Source organism: Hemiscyllium ocellatum, chromosome 7 (genome assembly GCF_020745735.1).
Source record: "Hemiscyllium ocellatum isolate sHemOce1 chromosome 7, sHemOce1.pat.X.cur, whole genome shotgun sequence".
In the NCBI taxonomy this organism is placed as follows: Eukaryota; Metazoa; Chordata; class Chondrichthyes; order Orectolobiformes; family Hemiscylliidae; genus Hemiscyllium; species Hemiscyllium ocellatum.
Window position 1 is genome coordinate 104,681,448 of NC_083407.1, and position 25,671 is coordinate 104,707,118.

General features: G+C 46.7%; 1 protein-coding gene across 2 annotated transcripts in view; it reads left to right on the top strand.

Annotated features, from left to right (window-relative positions):
* plekhm3 (pleckstrin homology domain containing, family M, member 3) overlaps positions 1-25,671 on the top strand; it is a 183,665-nt gene that overhangs the window by 58,672 nt on the left and 99,322 nt on the right. Inside the window, exon 1 of one of the 2 annotated variants that reach the window (XM_060827615.1) lies at positions 11,914-12,002. The exons of the other annotated variant lie outside the window; for it this stretch is intronic. The gene's annotated coding sequence lies outside the window, so the exon portion shown is untranslated. Of the gene's footprint in view, positions 1-11,913; positions 12,003-25,671 lie in introns of those variants that run through there. 2 annotated transcript variants of the gene reach the window in all.

Genomic DNA, 25,671 nt, shown 5'->3' on the forward strand with positions numbered 1-25,671 from the left:
TACAATTTCCTTCACCTTGCCAATGATGACTGAACTTTCAGTCACCTAAACTCTGGAATATCCTCCCTAAATGCCCTAATCCTAACCCAAACCCCAACCCTCTTCAAAGTTTGTGAGAAGATTTGTAGCTCGGGTGCTCGTTGTTGTGGTTCTGTTCGCTGAGTTGGGAATTTGTGTTGCAGGCGTTTTGTCCCCTGTCTAGGTGACACCAACTAGTCACGAAACGACACGACCAGCTATCCTTAGTAGCCACACACGCAGATGATAAGCAACATGAGTTCGACTGGGACAACACTACTATTATAGAACAAGCTAAACAGAGAACAACCAGGGAATTCCTAGAGGCATGGCACTCATCCACAGACTCAATCAATAAGCACATTGACCTGGACCCAATATACCAACCACTGCAACGGACAGCTGGAACTGACAACCAGAAGCGGCAGAGACAAACCACTACAAATGCCGGAGGAAACATCACAGAAGCGCTTCACAGGAGGCTCCCAAGCACTGAGGATGTCACCTGGACAGGGGACGAAACATCTGCAACACAAATTCCCAGCTCAGTGAACAGAACCCAACCCTCTATTCGTCCCGTTAATATTCCCCCCCTTTGACCAAGGTCATTTGTCTCAATGTCTTCCTATGTGATTTAATGTCAAATTATGTCAGTAACATTCCTGTGAAGTACATTGCAACATTTCACCACATAGAGGTACTACATAGAATGTGAGTTGCTTTTATACTAGGGTTGTTATTTCACCTGAGCTTACATAATTGGGTAATTACTCACAGTAGCTCATACCAGGGCCCAGGTAACGGAGGGAATGGGTTTGCACATACAACAATCATAGTAAAGCTGCAGCAAGGACATTGTGTGCTCAGAGACATGCACAAAGCTCATGGATTGGCGCAGGCTTCGTTTCTGAGTTGTTCACTTGCTCACTTAGTGCTCACTCACAATGAACCTTCCTGGATGCTCACAGTGCCCCTGACAGCAATACCAGGCTCACCGTGGTGTAATATTGCCATACCGTTAGGTGCAGATGCAGGCTGGGAAGCTTGTCATGGTTGTCAAGTCAGAGGAGCAAGCCATTGGTCAGGGGGTCCCAGCACGAAAAGTCAAGGGCAGTCTCTAATATCCCAGTCCAGGGACTCGGATGTGGTCAGTCAGCCACTTGACATGGACAGGGTCAGAATTTATTCCTCATGAGAGATGAAAAGCTGAGGATCAAAAGGCCCACCTTGACTCTTTCTGCCCAGTGGTGGGAAGGGGACTATTTTCATCCTAGAGTGAGAGTAAGGCAGATAATTAAGTGGGAGATTAAATGGAAACAGTGGTAGAGATAGCGTAAATGTGAGGAATCTGGGAGAAGTTGGTGGTACTTACGCTGGCAGAGCGGAGAAGGGCTTTGACCTTGTTCCTACAGTGATGGGTGTGTCTCCAGGCTGTTAGAGCATATCAACACAGAGGGCAACCTCAGGCCAGGCTGGCATGGTCTGATGGCATGACGTCTGTTGCCAGTCCTGGAGGAAGGAGACAGTCCCACCTTTTCACCACGTTGTCCAACAGGACTTTCAGATCTCTACTCACAAAGCAGGGTACCAACATTCCCTTCCCTGTCACATCCAGAGGAAATGTCAGGAACTGTGCAGACCAACTCCCGTCTGACAGTGTTGCCAGTGCCGGAGATGCCAGTCCAATCCTGTATTTCCCAGGTATTGGCGAGTTGGTCCAGGTGCAGTGAGCGATAGAATGGGGCTAGAATTGGGCAAGCGGTGCACAGTAGGGGTGGGATAATGGGATGGATTTGGTAAGATATGACGGGAGATCTAGCCAGACCACCCAATGAGAAACAATCCCTGCCCATGAAACTCAACAAAACTGTCACTTAACTTAAAAACAATAAGATTCAACACAAGGGTTTGAAAGATGGAGGCTGCTTCCGAATTGCAGTAACACTTTGAACAGCCACCAGTGGATCTTACATCCTGTAAAAGCTAAAGAGCAACAGAACCACAAGACCTACATATGTACATGAGCCTGCATGGCCTTTCATTTTGTTCAAGCTAAGGCAACTTTTTTTAACCTATAAACTCTTTATTTTAAAAAAATACCTAATATAAAAACAGCAAGGATCTGCAAGGATCGGTGTTGGCTCCATAGTTTTTTTGTCATTTATATAAATGATTTGGATGTGAACATTGGGCAGCATGGTGGCTCATTGGTTAGCACTGCAGCCTCACAGTGCCAGGGACCTGGGTGGAATTCCAGTCTCGGATGACTGTCTGTGTGGAGTTTGCACATTCTACATGCTTTTCCTCCAGGTCTCTGGTTTCCTCCCACTATCCAAAGATGTGCAGGTCAGGTGGATTGGCCATCCTGATCTTGCCCACAGTGTTCAGGGATGTGCAAGTTAGGATAGTCAGGGGAAATGTAGAGTAACAGGGTAAGGAAATGAGTCTTGGGTGGGTTATTCTTCAAAGGGTTGGTGCGGATTTGTTGGACCAAAGGCCTGCTTCCACACTGTAGGGATTCTACAGGAAATATGGTTATTATGTTTGCAGATAATACCAGAATTGGAGGTGTAGTGGACAGTGAAAAAGGTTATCTCAAAGTACAACAGGATCTTGATCAGATGGGCCAATAGGCCAAGGAGTGACAGATGGAATTTAATTTAGATAAATGTGAGGTGCATTTTGGAAAGGCAAATCAGGATAGGATTTATACAGTTAGTGGTAAGGTCGTGGGGAGAGAGTTGCTGAACAAAGAGACCTTGCCGTGCAGGTTCATAGTTTCTTGAAGGTGGAGTCACAGGTATACAAGGTCGTGTATATTAAGTATATTAAGCATAGGAGTTGGGATGGCATGTTGCGGCTGTACAGGACATTGGTTAGGCCACTTTTAGAATATTGCGTTCAATTCTAGTCTCACTGCTATAGGAGGAATATTGTGAAACTTGAAAGGGTTCAGAAAGGATTTGCAAGGATGTTGTCAGGACTGAAGGGTTTGAGCTATAGGGAGAGACTGAACAGACCGGGACTGTTTTCTCTGGAGCATCGGAGGCTGACGGGTGACCTTATAGAGGTTTATTAAATCACGAGGGGCTTTGATAGGGTGAATAGCAAAGGTCTTTTTCCAAAGGTTGTGGTGTGCAAAACTAGAGGGCATAGGTTTAAGAGGAAAGAAGAAAGATTTAAAAGAGAGCTAAGGGGCAACGTTTTCATGCAAAGGGTGATGCTTGTATGGAATGAGCTGCCAGAGGGAGTGGTGGAGGCTAGTACAATTACAACATTTAGAAGGGATCTGGATGGGTATATGATTAGGAAGAGTTTAGAGGGATATGAGCCAAGTGCTGGCAAATGGGACTAGATTAATTTAGGCTATCAGGTTGGCATGGACAAGTTGGACTGAACAGTCTGTTTCCATGCTCTGTGAATTGGAAATCACAAGGTGAACCTTCAACATTTCAAACCCAATCTGTGCCAGTATGACAAGTACAGAATGGGTAATTGGCACATAAAAAGAACAAAAGAGATGTACTGACTTTACAAATCCACTGGAAACAAATAAAAATTAAATTAGGCTCAACCCTGAACTATCACATTTTTTCATTTGGACTTTTTTGACTGTCATTTTGTCACCTTTAAAGCAAATGTGAAAGCAAAATAAGATGGTTTGAATTGATACTGTTTTTGCTTACTGATTCCCACGTTAGCAAACCGCTTCTTATAGCACATTCACAGCAATTTCTCATCTTGGTTATATTAGAAACAATAGTGTTCGCACCCACAAAATTTGTTTCTCGAACCAAAGGCATTATTTATAACCATGGAGTAGATACACGACACAGGCATGCTTATTCTCAGCATGTTGATCTATTTTGTTAAAATAATTATTTGAATCCACAATGTGCAGCCTTTTATCCCCTGATTTAAAAAAAAACACAGCTTTTACTTTCCATGCATTAATTTTTATTAGGCTTTTTTCATGTTAATGTGATCTAACCGGAAAAGCTTGGAAGCTGTAAATGAGATATAAAGAGCTGCATGCAGCTATGGAGCCGCAGTTCGCACGCCCCTGATTTAGACCATGGTCGGTCTGTGTCTCATCTTCATTTACCAGCTTTGGTTTCTTAACCCTTGCCTAACAATAATCCATCAATTTCAGTTTTGAAATGTTCCATTAGACTCCTAACAGCGTGCAAGTCCCAGATTTCTAATCACGTTTGTGTGGAGAGTGCATCGCTCTTTAATGGTTTACCTCCAATCTTGAGGATTGTCCCCTTATACTTTGGACTTCCCCCACCAGAAGTACCAGTTCCTCTCATAAATCCTTTAATCTTCTTTATATTCAAGGCAGAGGTGGATGCATTTTTCAATGATAAAAGATTTGGGGATAATGGGGTGAAAATTGTCATAGAGTCATAGAGATGTACAGCACAGAAACATCCCCTTCAGTCAACTTGTCCATGCTATCCTGATATCCCACCCAATCTTTTGTGTTGAGGAAGAAGGTCAGCTGTGATCCAGGTGGATGATGGAGTGGACTCAAAAGGCCGAAGGGGCCTATTCCTGTTCCAATTTCCTATGCTTGAACTCTGTGATTAGGTTATCCCTCAGACTTCGAGGCTAAGACATAGGAGTAGAAGTAAGCTGAAAATGTGCTGCTGGAAAAGCGCAGCAGGTCAGGCAGCATCCAGGGAGCAGGAGATTCGACGTTTCGGGCATGAACGTCGAATCTCCTGCTCCTTGGATGCTGCCTGACCTGCTACGCTTTTCCAGCAACACATTTTCAGCTCTGATCTCCAGCATCTGCAGTCCTTACTTTCTCATAGGAGCAGAAGTAGGCCATTCAGCCCATCGAATCTGCTCCACCATTCAATAAGGTCATGGCTGATCTGATAATCTGATCGGAAATGCTTCAGGGAATCCAAACTGCATCTATGCATGTAAGCAGCCTGTTCTCGTAACTTTAGCTCGAGTATCGAGGTCAATCTCTTCTGTGTCAAACGTAAGGCCAATATATTATTCCTGAGATGCAATGTCCTGAATGAAGTACAGGAGTCTAAAAGGGATCTAGTCAGAGACCCCTACAGACAAACACACAGAGAGAAACAAGATTCAAGCATATGTTGCTAAGAAAGTGTCAAAGCTTCAATACTAGGTTTCAGCCGCAGCCTTAAATCAAGCAAGCAGTTCTGAAAGCTTCCTACTTACACCACGAAAGGCCCCAAGTTCCAACTGTGGAAACCGAATAGCTTATTTAGACCCATTAGTTAAGCCCCCATTAGTAGTCTCATTGAAACAAATGCAGACAATGGAGAGAGATGTACTTGTCAACAGGGCTGTGATAATTGCTCTCCCTCCTCTGTGAGGTATGAATAATGTTTGAATAATGTTTCTCTTTCTGTGGGACTCAGACAATGCTCTGCGGAGCCAGCATCGGCGGTGCCAATCCCATTAGGAGAGAATGCCTGTGCTTTGGCTTCAGTGGGAATTTGGGCCCGAGCATCACCCAAACCTGCATTCACTGTGTGTTTGGGTAAACGTCCACTTCAATCACAATCGCTCCATTGAAGTGACTCAGGACCGAGTGGCTTGAGAGCATTTGCAGAATCGGTGGAGCATGTCGTAATGGGCTCTTAGTCTATTTAACATTCACCGTAAGAGAAACAAGTAAACAAGCAGTGTAGAGATGGGAGTGGAAGTGGGTGCAGGGCCCGGTGAGTGGTGTGAGAGGGAGAAATTATGTGCAAGCATTAACCCTTTGCAAGGCTCCTCAGCTCCATGCTTTCAAGTCACCACTTTGTTTCTCACTGTTTTAGAGCTCACTTTCACCTCACAGCTAAGGGATGACACTCTCATCTCTGGATAGGTTGATTCAGATCCCGCTGCTAAAGTATTACACAGTACTGAGGAAGCATGTCATTGTTGGTGGTGCTATCTTTAAAATAAATCATTAAATCAAGGCTCCACCCCCTCATATAGACCTGGAGCATGACTGTGACAAAGTGCAGAGGAATTCTGTACTGGCTCAACCAGAATCACATGATCACTACTTGCAGGAGCTTATTAATTGGCTGCCATATATTAGAACAATAACTACACTTGGAAAGTTCTTTTCTGGCTACAAAGCAACTTTTTCCATTCATGGCAGGAACCATTTATTGCCTTTCCCTACGATGGCTGCAAAGGTTAGGCCTGGCCTCACTGCAGTGGAACCCTCCAAGTAGATGCACTGTTCCATATCAACTATCCCTCATGGCAAACTTTGTAAAAGAAAACATTCTGCAAGTCCACTGGGAATTGATCAGCACGTGGCGTTCTGGAGACCTTGCGGGAAAAAGAGAGGGTGAATCATAGAGTCATAGACTCATAGAGATATACAGCATGGAAACAGACCCTGCAGTCCAACCCTGGAAAAGCGCAGCAGGTCAGGCAGCATCCGAGGAGCAGGAAAATCGACATTTCAGGCAGAAGCCCTTCATCAGGAATAGAGGCAGGGTGCCTGCAGAGTGGTGAAATAAATGAGAGGGAGGTGGGGGTGGGGAGAAAGTAGCATAGAGTACAATAGGTGAATAGGGGTGGGGATAGAGGTGGTAGATCAGGGAGGAGGGTAGGGGAAGGTAGCAAAGAGTACAATGGGTGAATGGGGGTGAGGATGAAGGTGATAGGTCAGAGAGGAGGGTGGAGTGGATAGGTGGAAAGGAAGATAGGCAGGTAGGACAAGTCATGAGGGCCGTGCTGGGCTCGAAGGCTGGAGCTGGAGTGAGGTGGGGGAAGGGGAAATGAGGAAACTGTTGAAGTCCACATTGATGCCCTGGGGTTGAAGTGCTCTGAGGCGGAAGATAAGGTGTTCTTCCTCCAGGTGTCAGGTGGTGAGGGAGCGGTGGTGAAGGAGGCCCAGGACTTGAATGTCCTCGGCAGAGTGGGAGGGGGGAGTTGAAATGTTGGGCCACGGGGCGGTGTGGTTGATTGGTGCGGGTGTCCCGGAGATGTTCCCTAAAGTGCTCTGTTAGGAGGCATCCAGTCTCCCCAATGTAGAGACCGCATCGGGAGCAACGGATACAATAAATCATATTGTTGGATGTGCAGGTAAAACTTTGATGGATATGGAAGGCTCTTTTGGAGCATTGGATGGAGGTGAGGGAGGAGGTGTGGGCACACGTTTTTGTGTGGGCAATTCCTGTGGTGGCAGGAGAAGGTGCCAGGATGGGAGGGGGGTTGATGGGGGCCGTGAACCTGACCAGGTAGTCACAGAGGGAACGGGCTTTGCGGAAGGCGGAAATAGGTGGGGAGGGAAATATATCCCTGATGGTGGGGTCTGTTTGGAGGTGGGGGAAATGTCATCGGACGATGTGGTTAATGCGAAGGTTGGTAGGGTGGAAGGTGAGCACCAAGGGCGTTCTGTCCTTGTTATGATTGGAGGGGTGGGGACTGAGGGCGGAGGTGCAGGATATGGACGAGATGCATTGGAGGGCATCTTTAACCACATGGGAAGAGAAATTGTGGTCTCTAAAGAAGGAGGCCATCTGGTGTGCTCTGTGTTGGAACTGGTCCTCCTGGGAGCAGATACGGCGGAGGCGGAGGAATTGGGAAAATGGGATGGCATTTTTGCAGGAGGGAGGGTGGGAAGAGGTGTAATCCAGGTAGCTGTGGGAGTTGGTGGGTTTATAAAAAAATGTCAGTGTCAGTGTTTTTACCTGCAGTCCAACCCGTCCATGCCGACCAGATATCCCAACCCAATCTAGTCCCACCTGCCAGCACCCAGCCCACATCCCTCCAAACCCTTCCTATTCATATACCCATCCAAATGCCTCTTAAATGTTGCAATTGTACCAGTCTCCATCACTTCCTCTGGCAGCTCATTCCATACACGTAACACTTTCTGTGTGAAAACGTTGCCACATAGGTCTCTTTTATATCTTTCCCTTCTCACCCTAAACCTATGCCCTCTAGTTCTGGACTCCCCGACCCCAGGGAAAAGACTTTGCGTATTTACCCGATTCATGCCCCTCATAATTTTGTAAACTTCTATAAGGTCACCCCTCAGCCTCCAACACTCCAGGGAAAACAGCCCCAGCCTGTTCAGCCTCTTCCTATAGCTCAAATCCTCCAACTCTGGCAACATCCTTGTAAATCTTTTCTGAACCTTTCAAGTTTCACAACATCTTTCCAATAGGAAGGAGACCAAAATTGCACTCAATATTCCTATTCTCAACAGTGGCCTAACCAATGTCCTGTACAGCCGCAACATGACCTCCCAACTCCTGTACTCAATACTCTGACCAATAAATGAAAGCATACCAAACACCTTCTTCACTATCCTATCTACCTGCGACTCCACTTTTAAGGAGCTATGAACCTGCACTCCAAGATCTCTTTGTTCAGCAACACTCCCTAGGACCTTACCATTAAGTGAATAAGTCCTGCTAAGATTTGCTTTCTCAAAATGCAACACCTCGCATTAACTTGAATTAAACTCCATCTGCCACTTCTCAGCCCATTGGCCCATCTGGTCCAGATCCTGTTGTAATCTGAGGTAACCCTCTTTGCTGTCCACTACACCTCCAAGTTTGGTGTCATCTGCAAACTTACTAACTGTACCTCTTATGCTCGCATCCAAATCATTTATGTAAATGACAAAAAGTAGAGGACCCAGCACCGATCCTTGTGGCATTCCATTGGTCACAGGCCTCCAGTCTGAAAAACAACCCTCCTCCACCACCCCCTGTCTTCTACGTTTGAGCCAGTTCTGAATCCAAAAGGCTAGTTCTCCCTGTATTCTGTGAGATCTGACCTTGCTGATCAGTCTCCCATGGTGAACTTTGTCGAACACCTTACTGAAGTCCATATAGATCACATCTACTGCTCTGCCCTCATCAATCTTCTTTGTTACTTCTTCATGTTTGTGCGACATGATTTCCCACACACAAAGCCATGTTGACTATCCCTAATCAGTCCTTGCCTTTCCAAATACATGTACATCCTGTTCCTCAGGATTCCCTCCAACAACTTGCCCACCGTTGAGGTCAGGCTCACTGGTCTATAGTTCCCTGGCTTGTCTTTACCACGCTTCTTAAACAGTGGCACCACGTTTGCCAACCACCAGTCTTCCGGCACCTCACCTGTGCCTATCAATGATATAAATATCTCAGCAAGAGTCATTCCAATTCAGAACTCTAAGGGAGTGCTATACTACTTCGAGCAGCCAATGTAGCTGCACATGTATTCATTGCTCATGGGTGACCATCACAGACTGGAAAGCCTTTCAAATGGTTGAAAATGTTCACCTTCATTCAGCAAAAGAAAAGGAAAAAAACCAAGCTAACAAATAAGACAACAGGCTGCTCATTTACATTGTGACTGCTCTAAAAGACAAGGCAAGACAGAACTACTGTGGGCTTTTTGAGCTCTGGCTGAGCAAGAAAGTACAAAAAGGAAAGACTCGTCAAGACAGAGGTATTGTGAGCACCTGAGTAGGCGCAAAGTAAGGGAGTGCTAAGAGATAATAGGAGGAGCTCTGAAATGTGGCCTGTTTCAATCCAAGAGATGGTGCTTGTCCCTGCATACAAAGTGTCCTGGAATCAGCACTACAATGAAAGGTGATGTTGTGGTACAATGCAGCATTGCCATAGAGGACTGTTAGAGATGTGCCCTGATGATGCAGTGAGACCAGTACGTGTCTGATGCCAAACTCCATAGACAATGGCTCGTTCCCATGAAGCAGGCCCTGGGGTGACTGCTGTCCAAGGTGGAGGCCAGGAGGAGTGAGTGGCGATCTGGAACTGCCAAGTAACTGCTCTTTCACATTGGGAATTGTTTCTGTATAGTTTCTCTCTGATGCATGAGAGAATAGGAAAATGCATATCATTGACATAAGATTAGATACTAATGACATGCAGATGCATACAAACATGTTTCTTGCCACTCACTAGCAAGGTTCTCATCTCATTTCCTCTTGTCTTGCAAGAGGAAAGACATTCTGGCTATTGAGGGAGTTCACGAGGTCAATTCCTGGAATGACGAGACTACCTTATGCTGAAAGACTGGAGCGACTGGGCTTGTATACCCTTGAGTTTAGAAGACTGAGAGGGAATCTGATTGAGACAGATAAGATTATGAAAGGATTGGACACTCTGAAGGCAGGAAATATGTTTCCGCTGATGGGTGAGTGCCGAACCAGAGGACACAGCTTAAAAAGACCATTTAGGACAGAGATGAGGAGAAACTTCTTCACCCAGAGAGTGGTGGCTGTGTGGAATGCTCTGCCCCAGAGGGCAGTGGAGGCCCAGTCTCTGGATTCATTTAAGAAAGAATTGGATAGAGCTCTCAAGGAGAGTGGAATCAACGGTTATGGAGATAAGGCAGGAACAGGATACTGATTAAGGATGATCAGCCATGATCATATTGAATGGCGGTGCAGGATCGAAGGGCAGAATGGCCTACTCCTGCACCTATTGTCTATTGTCTAAACGCATTTGCAGAATCTGACAGATTTGTTTACATGGGAATTTCATTTCTGCCAACCTTGCCACATTTTCCTAATTGTCTCACCAATACTAATATGGTTCAGGGGCTGGGGAGATTGCACCCAAGGTCTTATTCCACAAGCTGGGTTTTAAGGCATGTGTTACATGAGATGGGATAGGTGGATATATGGAGTGGGAATTCTAGGGTTTAGGACCCACACAACTCAGTGCATAGCTGCCAGAGGTGGGGCAAAGAAAATTGTGAACGCACAAGGGGCTACAATTGAAGGAGCACAGGGTTTTAGGGACAAGGCATGTTACAGCAGTAGGAAGGGTGAGGGTGCGGAGGTCTTTCAAAACAACAATGAATCTGCTCAAATTGGGATATTATTGAATTCGGAATATATTCAGGTCAATGAGCACAGGTCGGGTGAGTGATTGGGCCCCAGTGAGAGTAGAGAGCAGCTAGGGTTTTGGTTTCTAATCATTTCTCTCTCATTTAGAGATCGAGTTTCCCATCTATGTTTATCACCTCATCCACTCAGCGTGATCATGGGTTCCACAGTAAGTCATGCAGTACACTGTATATATAATGATGTAATTCACAAACAGCTCAAACCAGTTTGCAAAGAAGTTGTTTTAAAAATTGCATCACTGCAATTATGTAGGTCATTATGCAGTGGGCATAATTGCAATCTATAAAATGTCCAAAAGGATAGCCATTTTGGGTGAGATATCAGAACGCTTACGTACCAATCCTTGGAGAAGTAGAAAAGCAAGAGGAATTTGGTGAAAATGGGTGTTGTGGTGGCTCAGTGGTTAGCACTGCTGTCTCACAGCGTCAGGAACCTGAATTCAATTCCACCCTTGGATAACTGACTGCATGGAGGTTGCAATTTTCTCCCTGTGTCTGCGTGGGTTTCCTCCTGGCCACAGATCCAACATGTGCAGGTTAAGTGAACTGGCCATTGGAAATTGCCCACAGTGTACAGGGATGTGCAGGCTTGGTGGGTTAGCCATGGGACATGCAGGGTTACACGAATAGGGTGGGTCTAGGAGGGATGCTCTTAGAGGGGTGGGTGTGGATTTGCTGGGCTGAATTCCCACTGTAGGGGATTCTATGAAAATAAGTTTGGTCCACCATCAATATTCATTCATTCATGCATGTCAATTAGTTGGAAGCACTTAATTCTGGATTTATGTTATGCTTTTATCTTCCATGTAAGTCCTCCAGCCTGGAAAGAGGAAAAGGAGGTGAATTGTCCAAATTCAACAGAAATGTTTAAGTTCTCCAAGGGAACCATCCTCCCTCCCACAGTGAGCATGCTCCCTGATTGTGACGCTGGCGTCCTCTTAGGGCGGGCCTTTCGTCCGAGGCTCTGTTTATCCAGCAGCGGTGGGGACGGTTTACCGTGCCGCACCTTCTCCATGGGGAGTGTGTAACGTTGATTCGGGCACCGCCGACCCGGGTCCGAGACTGGCGGCGGCGGAGGATTGGGGAGGGGTGCTGCCCTGAGAGGAGTTTGTGTAAGTGACTTGGAGACGGTGTGTTTTACTGGGGCTGGGGCTGGGGCTGGGGCTGGGGCTGGGGCTGGGGCTGGGGGAGGCGAAGCTGTGAGGCGGTTTGTTTACAGTTGGGTCACACCCCTCCCTCCCCCCCCCCTCCCCCCCCTCCCCCCCCCTCCCCTCCCCCCCCTCCCCCCCCCCTCCCCCCCCCTCCCCTCCCCCCCTCCCCCTCCCCCCCCCCCCTCCCCCCCTCCCCCCCCCTCCCCTCCCCCCCCCCCCCCCCTCCCCCCCCTCCCCCCCCCCTCCCCCCCCCCCCCTCCCCTCCCCCCCTCCCCCTCCCCCCCCCCCCCCCCCCCCCCCCCCCCCCCCCTCCCCCTCCCCCCCCTCCCCCCTCCTCCCCCTCCCCCCCCTCCCCTCCCCCCCCCCCCCCTCCCCCCCCTCCCCCCCTCCCCTCCCCCCCCTCCCCCCCCTCCCCCCCCTCCCCTCCCCCCCCTCTCCCCCCTCCTCCCCCCTCCTCCCCCCTCCCCCCCCCTCCTCCCCCCCTCCCCCCCCCTCCAGCAACAGACCAACCCCCCCCGGGGGGAGGGGGGCAGAGCTTATCCCCATCTCCGTTCATTGCCCCCAGACCCGGCATCTCTCCTCTTCCCCCTCTGTATCCCCCACATCCCCAACCCTCTCCTGCTCCCCATCTCCCATTTTACCTCTCTCTCCCCCCTCTCTCCCCCCATCCCTCCCCCCCTCCCTCCCCCCCTCCCTCCCCTCCCCCCTCCCTCCTCCCTCCCCCCCTCCCTCCTCCCTCCCCTCCTCCCTCCCCCCCTCCCTCCTCCCTCCCCCCCCTCCTCTCTCCCCCCCCCCTCCTCTCTCCCCCCCCCCCCCCCCTCTCTCCCCCCCCCCCCTCTCTCCCCCCCCTCCTCTCTCCCCCCCCCTCCTCTCTCCCCCCCCTCCTCTCTCCCCCCCCTCCTCTCTCCCCCCCCTCCTCTCTCCCCCCCTCCTCCTCCCCCCCCCTCCTCTCTCCCCCCCCTCTCTCCCCCCCTCTCTCCCCCCCTCTCTCCCCCCTCTCTCCCCCTCTCTCCCCCCTTCCAACCCACCCCCCTTCTTCAGCTCCCCCCCTCTTTTTTCTCCCCCCCTCTTTTTTCTCCCCCCCTCTTTTTTCTCCCCCCCTCTTTTTTCTCCCCCCCTCTTTTTTCTCCCCCCCCTTTTTTCTCCCCCCCTTTTTTCTCCCCCCCTTTTTTCTCCCCCTGTCTTTTTTCTCCTCCCCCTCTTTTCCCCCCTCTTTTTTCTCTCTTCTCCCCCTCTTTTTTTCTCTCACCCCCCCTTTTTCTCCCCCCCTCTTTTTCTCATCCCCCCCCCAATACATGATGCCTACCATGTGTGAACAGCATATTGAACCTCCCCTTCACATGAGGGAAGGGACTATTTGTGCCTAGTGGGCCAATTTGCCATTCGAGATGAAAACTTTAGAGCATTTACTTTAAATTGTAAAGTCTTGTAGTTTTGTTTGCACATATAATCTGAATTATTCTATTTTCTGTGTAGGCTATGATAACTTCCTAATATGTTTACAATATGACATTTCTCATAAAACAAATTTCTGCAAGACAGTTTGAAACCAGTTACTCATTGCTACCATTCTCTTGCATTGGGGTAAAAACCAGAAATGTTGGAAATATTTTAAATTTCCACTCTTAGTTTTGTATTCTGTTGCACTGCTCTTAAACATGCTGTCTCAAATCCTTGTTTTTTTTTAGCAAAATGCAGAAATTTAACACCATTCTGTGTCTGATTGAATTGTTTTTTATAGTTAGATGCACAAATGCTTGAGAATCCCTTCTACCCCTAAAATGCAAGAAGGATTTACATTTAGGTAGGGCTTTGATGACTTCAGCAATTTCCAAGCATTTGACAGACAAAGAACATAGGGGCAGGAGTATACCCCTCAGACCACTGGACCTGCTCTGTCTCACAGCACCAGAGACCCGGGTTCAATTCCCAACTCAGGCGACTGACTGTGTGGAGTTTGCACGTTCTCCCCGTGTCTGCGTGGGTTTCCTCCGGGTGCTCCGGTTTCCTCCCACAGTCCAAAGGTGTGCGGGTCAGGTGAATTGGCCATGCTAAATTGCCCGTAGTGTTAGGTAAGGGTAAATGTAGGGGTATGGGTGGGTTGCGCTTCGGCGGGTCGGTGTGGACTTGTTGGGCTGAAGGGCCTGTTTCCACACTGTAAGTAATCTAATCTAATCTGAATTCCTACTTCAACATCAGTTTCCCTTGATATCTTTAATATTTTAGAACTCTTATCAATCTCTGTCTTGAGCTAAATGAGTGATTGAGCTTCCACAGCTCTTTAGGGTAGAGATTCTAATGATTTGCCATCCTGTAATTGAGGAAATTCCTCCTAATCTCACTCCTGTGTGGCCTAATTCTTATGTTGAGACTGTAACCTTGGGTTCCTGACCCCCTCCCCCCACCTTGTCAGGAACAAACCTTCCTGCAAACATCGTCTTGAGTCCTATCCTTTAGTGTAGCAAAGTGTCTTTGGAGTGTAGTCATTGCCAGATGGGGAATGCAGCAGATAATTTGTGCACAGCAAACTGCTTATAAATGTAAACTGTACCTTGTTAATCAGTATCTTGCGATTCTTTTTTTAATCCAATCATAGGATGTGGGAGTTTCAGGCTGGGCTGGAGTTTATTGCCCAGAGGGCAGTTAGGAGTCAACCACATTGCTGTGGCTCGGGAGCAGTATGTAGGCCAGACCACGTAAGCTTGACAGATGTCCTTCCCTAAAAGACATTATTGTGCCTGATGGTCTTTTGCAACAAATTAATGGTTGTAATTATTTATTACGTTTTAAATTTTACCACCTGCTATGTTGGGATTTGTACCCATGTCTCCAAAGCATTTGCAAGGGTTCTTGATTAACAGAACAGTGAGATTGCAACTGCCGCCTCTATGTTGATTTGATGAAAAATAATTGAAGAGCAGGATTTGTACAAAATAGTGCCATGGTTCCTTGCATTCATATTTGAGAGACACTCAATTAAATGACAGCAGCTCTGACAAAGCAGCACTCCCTCTGTACTATAGTGAGCGTGTAAGATATGTGATGTCCCCTAGACTCTGCAGCTTATGATGTGGAGGAGCCAGTGTTGGAGTAGGGTGGACAAAGTTGAAACTCTCACAACGCCTATAGTCGTAACAGGTTTATTTGGAAATACAAGCTTTCAGAGCGCTGCTCCTTCATCAGGCTCCAAAAGCCTTGTACTTCCAAATAAACTTGTTGGATTATAACCTGGTGTTGTGTGATTTTTAACTCTGGAGCTTATCACCGTCTTATGGTGTAGAAGGAGGCCATTTGGTCCATTGTTCCTTAAGTGGCTCTTCAAATGAGCGCTGTTACCTCATGCCAGACTCTTGCTTTTTACCCTAACCTTAACCTTCACACATTTTTATCTATGTAATCATCCAATGCCCTCTTGAATATCTCAATCGAACCTGCCTCCACCATACTTCCAAGCAGAGCATCCCATCCTCTAACTAACCATCGAGTGAAAAGGGTTTTTCTTGTATTAGAGTAAAAAATGAGGTCTGCAGATGCTGGAGATCACAGCTGCAAATGTGTTGCTGGTCAAAGCACAGCAGGCCAGGCAGCATCTCAGGAATAGAGAATTCGACGTTTCGAGCATAAGCCCTTCATCAGGAATAAGAGAGAGAGAGAGCCAAGCAGGCTAAGATAAAGGGTAGGGAGGAGGGACTAGGGGGAGGGGCGATGGAGGTGGGATAGGTGGAAGGAGGTCAAGGTGAGGGTGATAGGCCGGAGTGGGGTGGGGGCGGAGAGGTCAGGAAGAGGATTGCAGGTTAGGAGGGCGGTGCTGAGTTGAGGGAACCGACTGAGACAAGGTGGGGGGAGGGGAAATGAGGAAACTGGAGAAATCTGAATTCATACCTTGTGGTTGGAGGGTTCCCAGGCGGAAGATGAGGCGCTCCTCCTCCAGCCGTCGTGTTGTTGTGTTCTGCCGGTGGAGGAGTCCAAGGACCTGCATGTCCTCGGTGGAGTGGGAGGGAGAGTTAAAGTGTTGAGCCACGGGGTCTGCTGAGGAAGGAGATGTGGCTGTGGTACCCCAGTTTCTTTGTAAATCACTTTAAACCCATTTACAAACAGGAGCAGTTTCTCCCAAAGTAGCCAGTCTAGCCGGTTGTTATTTTGTCAGGTGTATTTTATAATGAATCTGTTAAGAGTTTTGGAGAGATGATGAATTTGTGAATACTGTACTAGGAGCGATCCAGTCAGGTTTTACCCAGAATCTGAGTCTCTCTAGATAGTTCTACAGTCTCCCTTCTCTGACCTCCAGTTTTCTCAGCTTTGCTGAGCGTGCCCTATAGTCAGACGGTTAGTTGAGCAGTGGACAGCTTGATGCAACAACAAGAAGCTTGTTAGGACCTAATGGCCTTTTCTCAATTTGTGGATGAGGTGTTGCTGCATGATAATCGGGGTGAGGAGGAATGTGAGAGACGGAGCCGGTCATTCTCACAGTTACTGAGGGAGGTGATGGCCTCGTGGTGTTATTGCTAGATTATTAAACCAGAAGCCCAAAAAATGTTCTGGTCACCCGTGTTCAAATACCACCATGGTAAATAGTGAAATTTGAATTCAATAAGAATCTAGGATTGAGTCTAATGATGATTCTAAAACCAGTGTTGATTGTTCTAAATGTCCTTTCGGAAGGAACTATTGTCGTTACCTGATCTGGTCTGCATGTGACTCCAGACCCTTATTTGCCTCTTACCTGCTCTCTGGACAGTTAGAGATGGGCAATAAATACTGATCTAGCCAGTGATGCCCTCATCCTGTGAATGAATTTTTAAAAACTATTAATCTCCATTCTCACCGAAGGTGAGGTAGTTAACTGTTTTATTGTGGATGTTGTGAACTGAATTGCTTTCCATCTCTGTACAGGATACCATTCGTTCAATGAATTCTCATGGTCTGTAATTAATGGGAAAGTTGAAGAGCTGGTGTTGCTGTTTTAAAAGTTTGTGGTCTGATTTGATTGATTTCCTTGAATTATGACTGCTGGTGATAAATTAATGCGGGAGAGCTGGTTAATCTGCCCTTAAAATGCTGTTAAATGCTGGAGTGATGACCTGGGATTTCTGTAGTAGAGATGGGATGGGGGATGTGGAGATGCTGGAGTCAGAGAAATAGAATGTACCAGCAAGGAACTTGCAGGGCTGAAGGAAGTTGGAGAGCTAATGAGGAAGTTAGAGAGTTATTGAGGAAGTTAGAGAGTTATTGAGGAAGTGAGGCAGATTGGTGGAGCTCAGGGCAAAAGGAGGAAGTGACATTAGGCAACATTTGAGGTTGAGAGGATATGGTGGACAGCATATCAATTCGCTTCATGTGAGCGATCATGGTTCAGGCTGTGGTTTAAATCAGCAGCGAGGGAGTGGATATGTCATCGACAAAGATGCTACTCTCCATGAGGAGGTAGGGCAGATGCGTCTGTGAGGAGAAACTGCCTGGGACTGCAGAGATCTTGCAGAATTCAACAGCAGAACCTCATCATTTATTTCTTCTATTTCTCTCACAACAAGTTAGCCTAAGTTGAAATGTTTGCCAGGAAATCAGGTTGTTAATGCCCCACACGAACTGGGAAGAGGGTTGTCAGTTGGGGTGGAGGGCTATTGAAGGTCCTCTTCCATGTTAGTGCCATGTGGAGGACATTGGTATTTGGGTAGGGGGAAGAACTCGACTGGATGGATGCCAAAGACTCCCTTGATTGGCTATTGTGGGATCTGAGAAACTGCTCCTTTATCCTTTTGATCCCTAAACAGTGCAATGAAAGGACACCAGAACAAAAGCAGAAATTGCTGGAGAAACTGCTGGCAGAATCTGTGGAGAGAAAGCAGAGAATGTTTCAAGTCCAGTGACCCTTCCTCAGAGCTGATGGTAGCTAGGAAAGTGGGTTATTTATGCTAAAGCTGTAGGCATTTTGGTGGTGGGGGCGGGTGCGGTGACGAGTGAGAGGAGGTGGAGTCCTCTTCAGTTAGGGAGACCAAGGGACGAGTAATAGTATACTCATAGAATCATAGTAATGTATAGCACGGAAACGGACCCTACAATCCAACTCGTCCATGCCAACCAGATATCCCAACCCAATCTAGTCCTACCTGCCAGCACCTGGCCCGTATCCCTCCAAATATTTCCTATTCATATACCTATCAGGCTATTAATACCCATCCAGATGCCTTTTAAATGTTGCAATTGTACCAGATCTCTTTTATATCTTTCCCCTCTCACCCTAAACCTATGCCCTCTAGTTCTGGACTCCCCCTCCCCAGGGAAAAGACTTTGTCTATTTCCCCTATCCATGCCCCTCATGATTTTATAAACCTCAATAAGGTCACCCCTCAGTCTCCGACACTCCAGGGAAAATAGCTGCAGCCTATTCAACCTCTCCCTTCGGATCAAATCCTCCAAACCTGGCAACATCCTTGTAAATATTTTCTGAACCCTTCCAAGTTTCACAATATCTTTCTGATAGGAAAGAGACTAGAATTGCACATAGTATTCCAACAGTGGCCTAACCAATGTCCTGTACAGCTCCCAACTCCTGTACTCTGAGAAAGAAAAGCTAATAATGAGCACCATAAGTAGGTGAAAATGGGCATCATGCCCCCACTGTACGCTCTGGACACGCTGACTTCTCGGCAAACACTGCCGGGTTAATGGTGCCTTGGGAATCCTCCCCCCACCACTAAAAAGCCACCTTTAACCAAGATACAGCTGGGTATCCTCAGCTTTGCAAGTAATAGCTAAGCATGTCCTGCAGATGCTATTGCCAAGGGGCAACATGTGAATCGCCAGAGGAGAGTACTGAAGATAGATTGTTGAATTGAGCAGGGGTGGGAAGACTTTCCAAGAGGTTCTTTGGCTACCAATGGACAGGAAATGGGAACCAATGGGTAGCGATGGAGAAGGATGGTGCCAATTGTCCTTGTCACATTGCTTGAAAATATTGTGGGCTTATAGACAGGTGATGTGGCTAAGGTGCATAAAGAGCAGGATCTTGTATTTCCCCTGGACCTGTAAATGCCAAAAGCTCTGAATCCATGTTTGCACCTTTTAGCAGACAGTCAGTAAAAAGGTCTGCACTGCAGTTTATCCTGAGGAAATGTATTAGAGATGAAGTAGGAGCCCTTCTGAAAATGGGCCTTACTGTTGTTCCTGCTCTTTATGCAGAGTTGCAGCACTTGATTGGCTTTTCATTACGTAATGCTCCATTAAATATTGATGCTCCAGGGTTATGAGTGCCAGCCTTTTTCACTGCAACTTGCTTCTGAATCTGCATGTGAGAGCTCGTTCTCTGCTGCACTCTTAAATCAATGAGGTCACCTCTTCAGGGCCCAGAGGATGCATTGCTTTTGTTTCTCCCTCAGCAGTGCTGATGACTGTGTGTCCTGCGCGACAGCTGAGCAGGACTGGGCTGGGACGTGGGAAGAGAACCCGTAGTGCTTGAAGTGCCACTGCCTGTCACAACTGAAAGGTAACTCTGAGTGGAGAAGCTTAGTGGATGCTTTGACGACAATGTGGGAGTTGCAAGAATAAGGGAGTGAATTAAAATATTGGTGATGCAATGTACAAAATTAACAATGAATAGAGCACAATAGGCAAAGTAGTAATTAAAGCTGGAACAGGGGACACTGCAAGCAGACTGGCAGACAATCAGAAATTGTTTCAACTACACCAACTGAGATTGCTTTTAGAGTCTGAGTTTTTATACTGTTGACAATTACGATATTATTGTAACAGCGACAGTGCAGTGGGCCACACTTTCACCTCTTGGGCCAGAAAGTTGTGGGTTAAAGTCGTACTCCAGAAATTACGGCACACCATCCTGGGTGTCATTCCAGGACAGTGCTGCCCTGTTGGAGCTGCCATCTTTTGGATTTGACTGGGCCTCAAAGAGGACGCAACAAATCTACAAAGGGATATAGATAGGTTAGATGAGTGGCCAAAGATGTAGGCAGTGGACTACAACATAGGGAAAATATGTGAAGTCATGCTCTTTTGGCAGGCAGAACATAGGAGCTGAATATTTATTTTAAATAGAGAAAGAGTGCAGAAAGCATTGGCGCAAAAACAGATCAGGGGGTCCATGTGCATGAGCCATAAAAAGCTAGCTTGCATGTCATAGGGAAGGCAAAAGGAATATTGGCCTTTATTTGAAAGGAAATAAAGTTTTTTTAAAAAGATGTGAAACTATACAAGGCACTAGTCTCACCACCCCTAGAATATTGTGAATAGTTTTCTGTGAAAGATTTACTGGCTTTGGAGGCAGTCCAGAGCAGGTTCATGAGATTGATCCCAGGTACGGAGGATATTTCTCATGAGGAGAGATCGAGTAGGTTGGGCTTGTACTCACTGGAATTGAGAAGAATGAGGAAGTGGCCTTACTGAAACATAGGAGATTCTTAGTGGGCTTGGCAGGATGGATGTGGAGAGTTTTTTTTTGCCTTTGTGGGAGAGTGTATGACAAGAGGGTGTAATCTCTGGGTAGGGCCGAGGGAAAGGTGAGGAAGAATCTCTTCTGTCATCGGGTAACGAATCTGTGGAATTCTTCACAGCAGAGAGCTGCGGAGGCTACCTTGTTCAGTATGCTCAAGGCTGAGATGGACAGATTTTTAATCAGTAAGGCATTCAAGAAGTATGGGGAAAAGGCTAGGAATTCTTCACTCGCTCAACTGCTTATAAACTCCATGGCATTAGAAGAAAAAGAGCAGAGGGTATCCCTCGTGACTTGTCCAGTATTCAATCCTTAACCAATAGCTGAGCTGCCCCATCATTTGTCCGTCAGAACAGCTCACAAATTTTCTCATAATTGAGGGGTCCAATATTGTAGCCATTTAGTTGGAATTAAGGAACACTAGAAGAGCTATTGCTTATATTTAGTTGGCCACCAAATAATGAGTTGGAGTAAGTTTGCAGATTATGGAAATTTTCAAATGCCACACAAAAGTGATAGTCATCCTAATGTGGACTCGGATAGTAACAACAATGTGAAGGGCAGAGAGGGGAAGGAATTTCTGAAATGTGTACAAGAGAACTTTTCAGTGTGTTTTGAGGAAGGAAGCCATGCTGAAAGTAGTTCTGGAGAATGAAATAAAGCGTATTTTAGTGTGAAATCATTTGAGGAGGAGCGATCATAATATCAGGTATGGAGCAGTTATCAGAAAGACAAAGGAACAATCAACCATGAAAGAACCTAACTAAAGGAGGCTCACTTCATTGAGTTGTAAAAGAATTTAGATCCAAATCCAAACTTGACTGGCAAAACAGTAATTGGACAAAGGGTGTTCCTTCAGAGCGGAAATGTTTCAGAATACACTAATTCCTCGGAGAAGGGCGTTCAAAGCTACAGTCTCTGGTGTACTGAAGATGTAGAGGTTAGAATGAGACACAAAATTGATGCATCTAACAAAGATAGTGTTTCACGCTACCAAGCTGAATACAGGAGGGACAGAGGAGATTTATCAATGGTCATCCAAAAGTCAGAAAGAGAGTATAAGAATAGATTAACTGTGTCTAAATAAAAGAAACCCAAAATTCCTTTTATAAACACACATTGTTCAAAGGAAAAAGGAGGCGAGGGCCTTTAAAATAAGAGAATCGTGTGAGGTACTAAATAAGTATCTTGTCTCTGTTTTTCTTTTGCTGTCACATCAAAGGAGACATTACCAGTGTTGAATAGGTAAGAAGGTACACCAAAAGTTAGCAGTACTCATGTTTGAAAATTCAGAATATCAGGAATGCATGTTGTCGGTTTGCTTGCTGAGCTGCTAGGTTTGTTCTCAGGCATTTTGTCACCATGCTAGGTAAGGTCATCAGTGAGCCTCTGTTGTAGGAATGGTGTACTGTCCCGCTTTCTATTTATATGTCTTGGTCTGTTAAGATGGGTGATATTAAATAATACACTGCTAACGTTTTTCTCAGATTGGACAACTTCACACTTATCTATGTTATATTTCATCTGCCATTCATTTACGCACTCTCAACTTATCTAAGTCACCCTGAAGCCTCTTTACCACCTCTTCACCACTCACAATCCTACATAGTTTTGTATCAACAGCAAATTTGGAAATATTCATTTGATTCCCTTGTCCACCATCTTCCACTGTACAACAGCTCATTTATTCCTATTTATGTTTTTTGTCTGCTAACCAATTCTCAATTCATGCCAGTACATTACCACCAATTTCTTATATTTTGGTTTTGCAGACTAATCTCTTATGAGACTTTATCAAAAGCTTTCTGAAAATCCAATTGCACCACAACCATGATTCATGCATTCTGCTGGTCATGTCCTCAAAGAAAAACTGCAGTACATTTGTCAAACACAATATCCCTTTAATAAGTTTAAAGTGACTCTGTATAATCCCATTTGCATTTTCTAAATGTTTCCCAATGACTAATGTTAGGCCAACCAGTCTATATTTCCTGATTTTTTTTTTCCCTTCCCTCCTATATTAAATGGGGTAATATTTGTCACCCTCTAACCTACCAGGACTATTCCAGAATTTTGGCAGATGACAACCAATGCATCCACTTTTTCCATGAATGTACACTGGGATATAGTTTATCAAGTCTGGGAATTTCTCAGCTTTCGATCCAATTAATTTTTCCAGCACTATTTTTGATAACTAATACTCATCTTTAATTTTTGCTTCCCTAGTATTTCTTAGATGTTCTTTGTGAATTCTTACGTGAAGACCGAACTAAAGTAGTTGTTTAATTGCTCTGCCATTTCCTTGTTCTCCATGATCAATTTTCCTGCCTCAGACTGCAAAGGCCCTTTATTTGTCTGTAGTTTTTTTCTTTTTATATTCTTACAGAAGCTCTTACAGCCTGCTTTTATGTTCCTTGCAAATTTAGAGTCCTACTCTATTTTTCCCCTGTTATGTAACCTCCTGGTCTTCCTTTGCTGAATTATAAACTGATCCTGATCATCAGGCTTGCTATTTTCTCTAGCAACTTTATATGATGCCTCTTTGAATTTAATACTATTCTTAAGTTCTTTTGTTGGCCGTGGTTGGGCCACTTTTGCTGTTCTTCCACCTGAAAGGAATGAATAACTGTTGCAATACATGCATTCATTCCTTGAGTATTACTCATTTCTGTATCACTGTTATGCCTTTTAATGATGCTATGCGGTCTGCAGCAGCCAACTCATCCCTCATACTTTTGTAGTTTCTTTTGTTTAGATTTAGGACACTCCTTTCAGATTTTCATACTATACTTTCAATCGCAATGAGGAATTCTATCATGTTATAGCCACTTTTTCGTAAAGGATCTAGGATGGCCTCTTCCCTAGTTGGTTCCTCTCTTGCTAGTCTAAAAAAAATCTCCCATCCACCGCTTCCAACCTCATAGTCCCACAACCCCGCACCGCCCGTTTCTACCTCCTGCCCAAAATCCACAAACCTGACTGTCCCGGCCGACCCATTGTCTCAGCCTGCTCCTGCCCCACCGAACTCATCTCCGCGTACCTCGAACGGTTCTGTCCCCTTTAGTCCAAGAACTCCCCACCTACGTTCGGGACACCACCCACGCCCTCCATCTCCTCCATGATTTTTGCTTCCCCGGTCCCCAACGCCTTATCTTCACGATGGACATCCAGTCCCTGTACACCTCCATCCCCCATCACGAAGGACTCAAAGCCCTCCGCTTCTTCCTTTCCCGCCGCACCAACCAGTACCCTTCCACTGACACCCTCCTTCGACTGACTGAACTGGTCCTCACCCTGAATAACCTCTTTCCAATCCTCCCACTTCCTCCAAACTAAAGGAGTTGCCATGGGCACCCGCATGGGCCCCAGCTATGCCTGTCTCTTTGTAGGATATGTGGAACAGTCCATCTTCTGCAACTACACTGGCACCACCCCCCACCTTTTCCTCCGCTACATCGATGACTGTTTCAGCGCTGCCTCGTGCTCCCACGAGGAGGTTGAACAGTTCATCAACTTTACCAACACCTTCCATCCCGACCTCAAATTCACCTGGACTGTCTCAGACTCCTCCCTCCCCTTCCTAGACCTTTCCATTTCTATCTCGGGCGACCGACTCAACACAGACATCTACTATAAACCGACTGACTCCCACAGCTACCTGGACTACACCTCCTCCCACCCTGCCCCCTGTAAAAACTTCATCCCGTATTCCCAATTCCTTCGTCTCCGCCGCATCTGCTCCCAGGAGGCCTCCTTCTTCAAGGACCGCAGATTCCCCCCAGACGTGATCGACGATGCCCTCCACCGCATCTCCTCCACTTCCCGCTCCCCCGCCCTTGAGCCCCGCCCCTCCAACCGCCACCAAGATAGAACCCCACTGGTTCTCACCTACCACCCCACCAACCTCCGTATACAGCGCATCATTCGCCGTCATTTCCGCCAACTCCAAACGGTCCTCACCACCAGGGATATATTTCCCTCCCCTCCCCTATCAGCGTTCCGCAAAGACCACTCCCTTCGTGACTCCCTCGTCCGGTCCACACCCCCCGCCAACCAAACCTCCACTCCCGCCACCTTCCCCTGCAACCGCAGGAAATGCAAAACTTGCGCCCACACCTCCTCCCTTACTTCTCTCCAAGGCCCCAAGGGATCCTTCCATATCCGCCACAAATTCACCTGCACCTCCACACACATCATCTACTGCATCCGCTGCACCCGATGTGGCCTCCTCTATATTGGGGAGACAGGCCGCCTACTTGCAGAATGCTTCAGGGAACACCTCTGGGACGCCTGAACCAACCAACCCAACCACCCCGTGGCTCAACACTTTAACTCTCCCTCCCACTCCACCGAAGACATGCAGGTCCTTGGACTCCTCCATCGGCAGAACATAACAACACGACGGTTGGAGGAAGAGCGCCTCATCTTCCGCCTGGGAACCCTCCAGCCACAAGGGATGAACTCGGATTTCTCCAGTTTCCTCATTTCACCTCCCCCCACCTTGTCTCAGTCGATTCCCTTGAACTCAGCACTGTCCCCCTAACCTGCAATCTTCTTCCTGACCTCTCCGCCCCCACCCCACTCCAGCCTATCACCCTCACCTTGACCTCCTTCCACCTATCACATCTCCATCGCCCCTCCCCCAAGTCCCTCCTCCCTACCTTTTATCTTAGCCTGCCTGGCACCCTCTCCTCATTCCTGATGAAGGGCTCTGGCCCGAAACGTCGAATTTCCTGTCCCTTGGATGCTGCCTGACCTGCTGTGCTTTAACCAGCAACACATTTTCAGCTCTGATCTCCAGCATCTGCAGACCTCACTTTTTACACTGAAAAAAATACATGACAGGTTGTTCTGCTATAACGTGTGTTTCATTAACGTGAATTCGCTGAAATGTGAATGACGGATTGGGGACACTGTTTCTACAATGTGAACTTTTAAAGCGTGTGTTGGCTGCAATGCGATTACATCGCCAACACTTTACGCGCTGTTTCTAAAGTGGGATTTTTCTATAATGCGGGATTTCATGAGAATGCAACTATCGCATTATAGAAGAACTACCTACAGTTGTAAACACCAGGAATTCATCTGCCATAGCAAATCATGTTACCAATAATGTGCAGTCTATACGCAAATTAACATCACTACAGGCAATGTATGGAAGTTTGCATGGATTAATTAAAAGTGAAA